Here is a 13,351-nt window from a genome sequence, read left to right as displayed (position 1 = left end):
TAGTGAATCACTTCCAAAAGTAGACAAATCTGCATGTGAAAATTTGCCTCAGGGTGTTATTTTGAAGAAATCCTGGCTTAATACTTTGAATACTAACACAATAGAATTCTTTCTATTTTTGAAGCATAGGCAACAAAATCATTTCAATGTCTCAATTTGATGGACTCTCTTTCTATCTGGTTTTCTGTCACATAGGCAGGAGGATCTCAAGTTCAAAGCTAGCATTAGCAATGGCAAGGCACTAAGCAACTCAGTGAGACCCTGTCTCTAGATAAAATACAAAATAGGGCTGGGGATGTGGCTCAGTGGTCGAGTGCCCCTAAGTTCAATCCCTGGTACCCAAAAAAAAAAAAAAAAAAATGCAATTCTCATTCCTTCATTTTATTCAGAACTTCAGCCAAACATCTACTTTACAGCAGCCTTTCTTTGACCTGGCCAGCACTTGCTATGCCCTCATTGCTCTCCAACTGTACCTTATTATACACGTTTATTACCCAACTCAGTCACTTAATTTTGCAAACCATGAGGTTAGAACTATTCATAAAAGAGCATCAAGATGTTTTAGCATTCAAAGATATCTCTATCAGCGAATGACTTAAAGATGTCCTTTTTGAACAAGAATCACCAAGTCATAAGTGTCTTTCTTATTCTCCTCTAGTAGAACAAAAGTGCACTCCTAAAATCAGGACATAATGATACAGTTTGAATTGTCAAGTTAGGCTCACAGGAGTCATAGATCTTAAGATCAAGGCCAAATGTATTCACACAAGAAAAGGTGAGACATTTTTCTTGGAGAAATCTGAAAAGTTTATGTGCAGTACTCCTTCAAACTTCTTTCCTCTCTCATATTAGGATGTTCCTTGATTTCAGATTAAAAATGGAGTAGACTAGTACAAGGTATGAGAGCCTGTATACTACTTTACAGGGTAAGTCATATTCAGAAAACTACTGAAAAGGGGATTGTAATACAGAAAATATAAGCTTCGACTATTTTAACCCTATTTCAGTCATAAATGTTTCTTTTTCAGTATTTTCATTAGCAAATGAGTTCTTACCTCTTCTAACATTTAGCATCTGTGCATGAGCAGTGAGACAACTGAGTTGCTGCTAACTTCAATTTATCAATTATATTAGTTAGAAAAGGTGAAGAAAATTGCATCAAAAACTCTTATTGTTTGATTATATGAAATAACTAAAAATTCAGCAAGTTAACATTTTTTTCTTTGTCTTAATTTCTCCCATAAACAGTTCACATAATTTTTTTTTTCTAAAGTTGATGTTAAAAAAATTCTTGAGTACCCGAGGGCCACCATCAACCTCGTTTCAGTTCCTCTAGGTTCATCTGTGCCACTCGCCTGCCACACACTCCGCTGTCATAACCCGCCATCATGATGAACCTCGCAAAGGCTGGTAGAAATCAAGGTGATCCCAAGGGAAATGGTTCCTCCACCAAATGAGGTAGAAGAAGATAGTGAAGATGAGGACGTGTCAGAAGATGAAGAAGATGACAGCAGTGAAGAAGAGGTTTTCATCCCTCAGGAGAAAGGCAAGAAGGTTACCACAACTCCAGCAAAGAAGGTAGTAGTTTCCCCAACAAAAATGGTGGCAATTTCCACACCTTCCAAGAAAGCAGCTGTCACTCCAGGCCAAAAGGCAGTAGTCACACCAGCCAAGAAGACAGTTACACCAGCCAAAGTAGTTACAACACCTGGCAAGAAGGGAGCCACTCAGGGCAAAGCATTGGTAGCAGCCCCTGGTAAGAAGGGAGCTGTTACTCCAGCCAAGGGGGCAAAAAATGGCAAGAATGCCAAGAAGAAAGACAGCGATGAGGAGGAGGAGGATGACAGTGAGGAAGATGATGATGATGATGAGGAGGAGGAGGAGGAATTTGAACCAACAGTGATGAAAGCAGCAGCTGCTGCCCCTGCCTCAGAGGACAAAGATGATGATGAGGAGGAGGAAGATGACTCTGAAGAAGAAGCCATGGAGATCACACCAGCCAAAGGAAAGAAAGCTGTTGCAGAAGCCATACCAATGAAAGTCAAGAGTTGGCTAAGGAGGATGACAAGGAGGAGGAGGAGGATGAGGAAGATGAAGAAGATGATGAAGAGGAGGAAGAAGAGCCTGTCAAAGAAACACCTGGAAAACAAAAGAAGGAAATGGTCAAACAGAAGGCAGCCCCTGAAGTCTAGAAACAGAAAGTAGAAGGCACAGAACCAACTACATCGTTTAATCTCTTTGTTGGAAATCTGAATTCTAACAAATCTGCTCCTGAACTAAAAATTGGTATCAGTGAACTTTTTGCAAAAAAATGATCTAGCTGCTGTGGATGTCAGAATTGGAACAACTAGGAAGTTTGGCTATGTGGATTTTGAATCTGCTGAAGATCTGGAAAAAACCTTGGAACTCACTGGTTTAAAACGTTTTGGCAATGAAATTAAACTAGAGAAACCAAAGGGAAAAGACAGTAAGAAAGATCAAGATGCAAGAACACTTTTGGCCAAAAATCTCCCTTACAAAGTCACTCAGGATGATTTAAAATAAGTGTTTGAAGATGCCATGGAGATCAGATTAGTCAGTAAAGATGAGAAGAGTAAAGGAATTGCTTATACTGAATTTAAGACAGAAGCTGATACAGAGAAAACCTTTGAAGAAAAGCAGGGAACAAAGATTGATAGGCGATCTGTTTCCCTCTACTACACTAGAGAGAAAGGTCAAAATGAAGACTATAGAGGTGGAAAGAATAGTACTTGGAGTGAGGAATCAAAAACTCTCTTACAATTCAACAGAAAAACTCTTCAGAAAGTATTTGAGAAGGCAAATTTTATCAAGAACCAAAATGGCGAATCTAAAGGGTATGCATTTATACAGTTTGCTTCATTTGAAGATGCAAAAGAAGCTTTAAATTCCTGTAATAAAAGGGAAACTGAGGGCAGAGCAATCAGGCTGGAGTTGCAAGGACCCACGGGATCTCCTAACACAAGAAGCCAGCCATCAAAAACTCTGTTTGTCAAAGGTCTGTCTGAGGATACCACCAAAGAAACCTTAAAAGAATCATTTGACTGCTCTGTCTGTGCAAGGATAGTCACTTACCTGGAAACTGTATCCTCCAAAGGGTTTGGTTTTGTAGACTTCAACAGTGAGGAAGATGCTAAAGATGCCCAAGAGGCTGAGGGAGATGGTGAAATTGATGGAAACAAAGTTACCTTGGACTGCGCCAAGCCTTCCCGGTGGCTTTGGGGGTCGTGGAAGAGGAGGTTTTGGAGGCAGAGGTGGCAGCCAAGGAAGTAGACGGGGAGGAGGAGACCACAAGCCCCAAGGTAAGAAGATGAAGTTGGAATAGTTTCTTCTGTCCCTGTCGTTCCCTCTTCCTTTTGAAAGAAAGGACTCTGGGGTTTTTAAACACTGTTACCTGTTCAATGACAGAGCCTTCTGTGGACATTCCAAGACAGTATACAGTCCTGTGGTCTACTTGGAAATCCGTATAGATGACATTTCAAAGGAGATACCCTGTTGGTTTTGACTGGATATTCATATAAAATTTTTAAAGAGATGAGTGATAGAGCTAACCCCTATTTGTAACTTTTGAATTTATATTGTTTCATTCCATGTACAAAACTGTTTTTTGTTTTTGGTTTTTTTTTTTTTTCCCCCTACAAATAGTTTTTTGTTTTGTTTGCGTTGGGGGGCATAAAGGAAAGCAGAATGTTTTATGAGTTTTGCTTCGGTGACTTTAAGATAAATTAAAAGTCCTAAACTCTGAAAAAAAATTTCTTGCTTGACCGTTATGTAGAAATCATCTTCTGCTGTAATTTCTATGAGGAGAGATGCTAAAAGAGGAACTCTGGGTAGTGGAATCTATGACTTGGTCCTGGTTTATCACTTTTTGTTCTTGTGTCCTATTTTTTTTTCCCCTTGAGAAACACATACACACACACACACACACACACACACACACACACACACGCAAATCTGAATTTCAACATATTTTCCTTCTTAAATGTGTCATTTTCTTGAAGTGTTACAAAGATGCCCAATGTTACTGAAGCTTGCCAACCTAATGTGGTACTCTCCACTGCTTCTCCAATATAGTGCTCCCTATGACAACTCTCAACATGTAGCAAATACAAAACTACATGTAAACTCTGAAAGAAAAGTTGTTGAATGTAAAAGTATTATCTGGAGGAAGGAAGTGAAATTTATCATTGGTAATAGAAAAATAAAGAGAGAAGACAATACCAATAATTTATGCAATTTTATTTTTTCCACTTTCATGTAATGTAATCTTTCAAATAATACTAATAGAAATATATTTTTATAATCTATACTTACCTATTGGTATATGTATACAACTACAATTTAAGTTAAGTGTCATATATTGCTTTTATGAGTTTTCTTTTTTTAAAAGGTGGGAAAAACTTGAGACATCTTTCTCATTTAATCCTTCTTTTTTGTCTGCCTATATTTGTTTACAAAAAAACAAAACAATTATATGTAAGAAAGAATAAATAAAAAGAATTTATATAGACAAATGACAAACTAATGTAAATACTATCTTAGAAATACTATCTTAGTGTTTATTATCTTTATTCTTAGGTAATATTTTCAATGTCTTCATAGTTTTTTATTAATTTCTTTATATTTCCTAATAGTTGATTCAGACATAAATCCAAATATAAAAAAATACATTACATTAAGTTTTGTAGCATGGATTGCAATAATTTGCAATAATTTTAAAGAATCTAAAGCCTCTCATCCTCCTTTAAGGACTATAGCCATATCTAAAATTATTTCTCCCTCAAACCAGACCCCAAAGGAAGGATTATGGTTTAATTAGTTTATTTAGGTATAATTCCAGTAAATGCTGAAAAATGGAGAAATGAAACCCTGAAGGAAGAAAACAAGTCAAGTTTGAGTTAATGAGTGTTAACGCCATGGGCAATTGAAGCTTAGTGTTGTTGGAATATTTATACATCTGCTTCCCTTTCTCATTAAAGGGGACCACAGAGTGTTAAAAATACCTTGAAATTCAAATCTGTCCCTCAGGACCAGAGACACCTTCAGGAAGAGTGACCAGGTACTTGAGATAGGAAACCCTTGGCATGAATGGTAAGTAGTTCAAGAAACTACAGGTGAAAGGTACGCTATGCTAATTTGGAACATGGATGAAGCTATTACAGAACTTGACACAGAGGATCAAGCTATAAACCTGAATAGTTTCAAAAATGAGCACAACCTCTCTAATATTTTGTTGTAATATTTAAAATTTCAGACTTCTGATATGCGTCTCTTTTAATAACTTGTTTTCCTAATCAACCACAATACACACAAACTGCCAAAAGTTAGGGTGAAATAGGAAAAGACAGGTTAAATGAGGAAAACAGGCATTCCATGGTAAAAGTTTGCAATTTTATTTCCCAGTACATGTGAACATTGAGAACATCCATATTTATGCTGTATTCCTTCAATCATCTTACACTCATGCACTGCTACACATGTTTATACCGGCTTACTCATTTGAGTCAAGTCAAACAGTGGAGAGATTTTGTTGATAGAATTTCTCTCTCAGCATTGTATATCTACATGCCTGAGATGGTTAAATCCTATAGTTAGAATTAGTTGTTATTTTTAAATTAAGAAAAAATAAGTGAAGTTTTCCTCATAATATTAATTTTTTTTTGCCTTGATTATGTAAGTTTTCTATCAAAACAAATACTTCTACGTTAAAGCATCAGGGTTGATACTCAAGTTCATCTGGAAGTCTGTACAAAGTACCAATGACATTCAGCATAGGCAATCTGTTTCACTCTTAGTTGAGTTCTAGAAATGACCTAATGCTAGTTTAACTTTCTTTTAGTATGACCTTGAAGATGATGATGCTATTTAATTTTATTTTTATAAACTCTGTTATTATTGGTTGTGTGTCATATTTTAAATTTTTGCTACATTTATCACAGGTAAGTTTCATGGGTACATGTTCATCAAGTGTTTACATCTATAATTTAAAAGAAAAACTGCAAATTTAATATAGTATAAAATTTACTGAAGTTGAAAAGAGAGTAGAAAGAATTTCTAATTTTCAAGTGCTTAATGTTTTCCTGTGATTACACTGGATATGATAAAAATATGACTCAAAACAGGATTTCCAATATTTGAGAATGTAGGACTATCTGCATTTGAGGAAGATTCCTTGTTTTTAAAATATCTTTATAGATGTATCTGTAATTAAAGTATTTTTATTTAAGACTATTCATATTTAAGTGTTATTTTAAATTGACATTGAGAAAAAGAAAGCAGAATATCTTCATGTATAAAGTAGTTCTGTTCTTGAGAAAATTATGAAGTTTTTTTCTAAATAATCCTAAATTTTTAGACAAAAAATGAAACTATATTAAGAAACTGAAAAAATCCATTATAATGCTTAACAATTTAGAAAAAAAAATACAGACATCTGTAAAATACTTTGGTTTGATGGAACCATAATTATTGGAAGTTAAAAGCAAATATTTTGGAGCAATACTGAGAAATTGCCAACTAGCAAGTTTGGTGTTGTATTGTAATAAAAAACTGATATTACTGATATTAAAAGTAGAGAAAATATGGAAATATAAAAGGAGAGATACTAAAACAGTAGAGACCAAGTGGTTATTAAGCAAACCCATATCTTATTCCTGTGAAAATGTAGTAAGACCTTTTTCCAGGTTGTCTTAGTTAAGTATGAAAATGTGAATACATTCTATTCAATGCATATAAACCAATGTCTTGTGTACTTTCTCCGTGCCTGGCCCATGAATTAGTCTACAAGCCATTCCCTTTCTCTCCATCCCTACCCTGCTGTGTGCTGATGCCTATGGCGATTTCTGAATGTCAATGCTGAAGATGAGAGACACGTGTATTACGTTATGAATACTTCAGGGAATGGAAGTACTACTCCATTCCCATCTGTTTTTACTTACACAGACAGAAATAAATTTCTATTAAGTTAAGCTGAAAACATTTCCTGCTGTATCCTTTAAAAGTGCTAAAATAGGAGTTTGGACGCAGTCCAATAGTAGAGCACTTACCTACCTTGCACAAGGTCCTGTCTTCAATACTTAGCAACACACACACATACAAACACAAATTAAAATGAAACAGAAACTGCTAAAATTTTAAAGTTGAAATAGGATTTGAAATCTTGAAGTAGAGCATTTTCCAATGTAGAATTCAAAATGTAAAACATTGGTTTAGAGGTCATATTGTTACCAGTGAGGAAAATGACATGAGATATAGAAATATGAGGAAACTAAGGGGATAAAATTCTGACGTTTGTCAAAGTTTCTATATTTTCTGGGCCATATGAACAAAGGAAATGGAGAAGATATAATGAAGATGGAGAATATTGGTCTCTTCTTAGCCAATCCTTGCCCCTTCCCCTGGAGACATTTGAGGACATTCAGGAGTAATAGACACTTAGATGACATTTTCCTTAGGGAATTATGCCTAGTTTTCCAGAACACAAGCCCCACCCCCCAATATATATATATATATTTCTAGAAAGACATATAGGTATGCATGATAGCAGTTTTACAAGAGCTGTGCATTCTCATAACAATTTGTGGGGGGTCTCTTGTGGTGCAGTTTTACTACAAACACAGATGAACCTGTGACCCACCCCAGCAGCATATCACCCTGGAGAGAAATGTGTAGGAGAAACCACTGCAAGATGTTCTGGGCTTAATAAACTGTCTGTTCTGATTCAAAAATGAAGTTTCCCTGTGAAATATTAATATATAAATCATCTTAATAGATCCATGTTGTACAATAGCAAAATATTTGGCAAAACTATCACATTTTATACTAAACTAAGAGTTTATTAAGTTTGTAGGTTTGGAAAATCATTATAGGGAAATCATTTTATGGGAAATCATAATATTAGAAATCATATTAGAAACATGAAATTATTATTGCTAGCTGCTTTTAGCTGAATTAGAAAGAAATGAGCTCAGGCAATGAGAGTTGGTTCATTTTCAAGCTGAAAGGACAGAAAATAGAGCATGAAAAGATATTTAAATCTCAAAAACATGAGGAATAGCTATTGTACCTGATACTCAAAGAGTAGAAAAATATAATCTATTTTTCTAATAAAAAATGACAGAATTTCAAAATTTAAAGAGTTAGAAAAGCCTACTTATTTTCAGACTTCAAATAGTAAAAATGTCACTAAATGAATAATCATGTGCAGAAAAATAAAATTGAATCCTTATCTCACATCAAACACAAAAACAAAAAATTGATTAAAGACTTCAATATAAGAACAGAAACTGTAAAAATGATAGAAGAAAATATAGATTAAAACCTCTACAATATTGTTCTAAGCAATGACTTTCTAATATGATCCTAAAACATAGACATAAAAATAGACAACTGGAACTGCGTCAAATTAAGAAACTTCTGCAGAACATAGGAACCAATCAACAGTGTGAAGAGGCAATTCATAGAAGGTAGAAATTACCTGGAAAGCCTACATCCAATGAAGAATTAGGGTTGACAATACGTTAGAGACTCAAATACTTCAATAGCATATTAACACGTAAAAACAGGAAAAATAACCAAACAGATATTTCTCAAAAGAGGACATGCAAATGACCTACACATTAAAAAAAAAAGTGTTCAACATCACTTATCAACAGGTAAATGCAAACCAAGACCACCAAGACCACAAAAGATGTCACTTCACACTATTAGAATGGCAGTCATGGAAAACAAATATTATCAAAGATGTGGGAAAAGAAAAAATTTACACATTGTTGGTGGGTGTAAATGAGTATGATCATTGTGAACAATATTCTGAAGTTTCTTCAAAAAACTATAAATAGGTCTGTGCAGGCGCGCTGACCCTGAAACTGGTGGCTGACTTTAGGTCTGTTACTGTGTAAAATAATATAAAAGTTTATTTCTAAAATGAACTATCCAGATCAAGGTGTTGCTCTGAGAAAGTGAAGGACTCTCATTACTCTTTTTTAGTGATGAAAATTTTTCATATATAGAGAAGTTGGCCACCACCTAGGGACCTACCAGTCATTTTTTTTTTTTTTTTTTGATACTGGGAATTGAACCCAGGGGCACCCAACCCCTGAGCCACATCCCAAACATCTCCAGCCCTTTTTATATTTTATTTAAAGACAGTATCTCACTAATTTGATTGCAGTCTCACTAAATTGCTGAGGTTGTCTTTGAACTTGTGGTTCTCCGTGTGCCATCACACCCAGCCCTACTAGCATCTTTACCAAAAGATATATCCTATCATTTTTGTCTCATCATGACTTTTGAAAAAATAAAAATCTTTTTATAGTAAAAAAAAAAAGTCTAAATAGAAATATCACATGATCCAACAATTTCACTTATGGGGTATGTTCTTTGGAATTAAAATCAGTATTTTTAAAGAGACATCTGTACTCCTCTAATCACTTTAGCAGTATGATATGAAATCAACATAAGATATGGAATCAACATAAGTGTCTATATACATCTTGCTGGTTCTCCTCATATAGAGACCCTGACTAATACATTATCTTTAGACTTCTGGGTAACAGTCTTTCTTACTGTGTGGAAGGGTGATATATAATTGTGGCTTTGGTTTTTGTTTCCCTGATGATTAGTGATATAGAGCTTTTCTTTTGTTATGTACATGTTAGTCATTTGTATATCTTGTTTTAACAAATGTCTATCAAGATTTATTGTCCATTTTTAAATAAAAATATTGGTTTTTATTTTTTAAGTACCTTATATATTCTGGATATCAACCTTTTAACATCTGCATATGTAGCACATTCAGTCTCCTATTTCATAGTTTGAACTCTGCTGTTTGCTTCACTATGTAGAAGTTTTTAGTTTCATATAAATCCGTTTGTCTATTTTTACTTTTTTTTCATTGCTTTTGCAATGTCATCCTTAAAAATATAGTGTCCAAAAGAAAACAAGATTTTTGTTGTTTTCATAGCCATCATTTTTCATAAAATAATTAGCCTCTGTTTTGCTTAGAGCTTTTATCATGAGTGGATATTGAATTTTGTTAATTGTTTTTCCTGTTTCAGTTGAGAGAATCATATCCGCTGCCTTCTTTATTCTGTTAGTGTTGTGAATTACATTGTTTTCAAGTATTAAACCAACCTTGTATTTTTGTGATTTAAAAAAAAAATAGTGTCCATTCTCATATCCTGAAGCATTTTTCTTATATTTTCTTTTAATAGTTTTGTAGTTTCAGTTCTTACATGCAATCCTTTAATCCATTTTGAGTTGATTTTTGTTACTGCTAAGAGACAGGGAGTTGGCTTCATTCTTCTGCCTGTTACTCTCCAGTCTTGCCAACACCACTTATTGAAAAGACTGTCCTTCCTTTAATGCATCTTCTTAACACCTTCGTAAAATATTATTGATTAGAATGTGTGGTTTTACTTCTAGTCTCTGTATTTTGTTCCATTGGTCTATGTTCTGTTTTGTAAACTCCCAGAAATTTTATATTTACTTTAATCTTCATTACTCCTCTTTCTTACAATAAAGTGAAAGTACAAGGTAAATCAGTTATTTTCCACAATTCGATATTTTAGTGTCTCATGGCAGATCTCTCAAAAAGAGATTGTATAAAGGTTATTCACTGTAGGTTTCATCAGCAGTAACATAAAGAGAAGTATTTCTCTAAGTATGACTTTTAGTATAGAACAGCATGTGTTTGCTGGCCTGATTTTATTTGACTAGATTTTTCCCACTACTGTGTAAAGACTATGGATAAAGTTAAAATAAACCAAAGTCAATTAATATTTTCTTCATTTGCACTAGGAATAATCAGGTTTATAGGAAGTGAGAGACTGTTCTCCTTTCCATTAAAGTCAAGGAACACTTTTCCTTGCATGAATTAAGGAATATAAAAGAAGTCTAGGCATTGTCTGTTTTGTGATTCTTGAAAGCAAAGTATGATTCAGTTTGAGTGTGTTGTGTGTGAGAGTTGAGCTATAATGCCTCCCCAGGGAACTCGTAAAGTTATTTGTGAACTAAGGACTTGTCTCCTAAGTCTTCTAATAGAATCCCGTGGCCCAATCCTATCAGCTGTCCTCAGAGGAAAATTTTTTTCTCTTGAGAATAAAATCATAGCTGTAATGTTCTACTGTAGACAGGTTGGTACTAGGGCTGATTCTCTTGGTGTCTTTTCTCCTTGGATCCTGAGTAAAGATCTACATTCTGAAGAAAATATAAACATTCACAGTAAGACTTTTCTGTCATCATATCTCAGTGTCTGCCAATTCAAACTTGAGTTTGACTTCACTTAAATTATCTCTATACTATATAAATTATTTAAAATTATTAGACATGTCTAGAGGAGGAATCTATGCTGATATTAAAGCTATGGGTTATAGCCTAGAAAATCACACTCTAAGTTACCAATAAGCAAGCATTGAATAAGGGAGGGGCTTATGTGTCAACAGTTTCCCATATCTGGGCTCAGACCAATTGAATTGCTGGAACATGATGTGGTACAACCCATGAGGAAGCCCTGCTAACTCATTCATGGTCTAGCCAGGCATAACTTTGGAACAGGGGATCTTGTTAGTTTTTGGCCAAATATCCAGAAGGACTGAAAACAGTTTTGTGTCTGAATGGCATTCACTTCTAGTGAAGAAAATGCTTGTACCCAGAAGACAACCATTTTGTAAAATCTTGTTTATTTGAGAATTGTAAAATTGTTTATCCCATACCACTAATTTTATTTTGGATTGTATTCTTGTACAACCTACACTCCTTTGTGAAACCCTTTCACAATTGGGGTATTTGAGGTAGATGCTCTGAGGATGTACCTTCTCTATATAAGTGGATATCTGAAAATATGATAAAATTTCATTATCATTTCCAATGATGTAAACTTCTTGATAAATTGAAAAAGACATAATACATGATATGCAGAAAGAGTTCTAACAGTTTCCATTTTGAAAGTTGTAAATTTTGAAAAAGTTATGGATTTTATAAGTCATAAATCATAGCATAATAATTTGATGTTCAATTGGTTTGAGGGCACAAAACTTCTATATAAATTAGAATGACAACACTAATGAACTCTAAAAGAATAAAACATTTTTTAGGTTGAAAAATTTTTGTAACCCTCTCCACATACCACCCAATGGAGTGAGCAGCTCTTTCAGATCCCTACCTCATCCCTTATATTCCCAAGAGTATAAGAGGATATGTATATGCAATGGTATATATGTGTGCATGTGTGTGCACATGTATATGTGTGTGTAATACATGTACACAACTGAAATGGAATTACTCTTGACTTCAGAATTTCTATGGATATTATTCATGTTTTTTATCCTTAGTTTACACATTCACATGCACACACACACAGAACCAATGAGGGGAAAAATATGTATATGTACTTATTATATATATCTGTGCATATATATTATATATATGATTCTCCTTATATTTGATAAACATACACATAAAGATTTATTATGTGTAGGTGTGTGCTCATTTGAGTAAGCCATTTCTACATAACATTAATAATGGGTTTGATAAATGTCTATAGATTTTATTGGGCAAATCTAATTGTGTTAGTCAGCTTTTCATACCTGTGACCAAAATACCTGACATGACCAGAACAACTTAGATTCAAGCATGGTAGTGCACACCTGTAATCCCAGCCACCCAAGAGGCTGAGGCCAGGGTTTCCAAGTTGAAGACCAGTCTCAGTAACTTAGTGAGGTCCTAAGCAACTGAGTGTCTCAAAATAAAAAGATAAAACAGGCTGGAGATGTAGTTAAGTGGTAAAGTGCCCCTGAATTCAATTTTCAGTACCAAAACTCAAAACAAACAAACAAACAACAACAACAAAAAACTTAGAGGGGTAAAGTTTATTTTGAACTCCTGGGTTTAGAGGTTCAATCCATAGTAGGCTGGTAGGTTGACTCCATTCCTCTGGGCCTGAGATGTAAGGCAGAACATCACGGTGGAAGGGCATGGTGGAGGAAAGCTGTTAGCTCATGGAAGCAAGGAAGCAAAGAGATAGAAAAGAGGCAGGGATAAAATATAATTCCCAAAGTTGCACACCCCAATGATTTCTCCAGCCATGTCCCATGTGCCTAGAGTTGCCACCCAGTTAGTATATTCAAATTATTAATTCATCAAATAGATGAATCTACAGATAGGTTATAGTTCTCATAATCTAATAATCAGTCTACCTCTGAACATTCCTGCATTTACATGAACTTTCTGGTGAACATATCATATTCAAACCATAAAACACAATAACTCAAGCCTTATGACTCCTGAATACTTTCTCATATGATTAATCAATGAATTTCTGTCACTATCCCAT

At 34.5% G+C, this 13,351-nt stretch overlaps 1 pseudogene; it reads left to right on the top strand.

Moving 5' to 3' along the window:
* Positions 1-1,388: 1,388 nt before the first annotated feature.
* LOC124993801 (nucleolin-like) lies at positions 1,389-3,343 on the top strand (annotated as a pseudogene).
* The last annotated feature ends 10,008 nt before the right edge of the window (positions 3,344-13,351 follow it).

Source organism: Sciurus carolinensis, chromosome 9 (assembly GCF_902686445.1).
Source record: "Sciurus carolinensis chromosome 9, mSciCar1.2, whole genome shotgun sequence".
NCBI lineage: Eukaryota > Metazoa > Chordata > Mammalia > Rodentia > Sciuridae > Sciurus > Sciurus carolinensis.
Note: the sequence above shows the minus strand (reverse complement) of the source record. Positions and strands in the feature narration are given on the sequence as shown.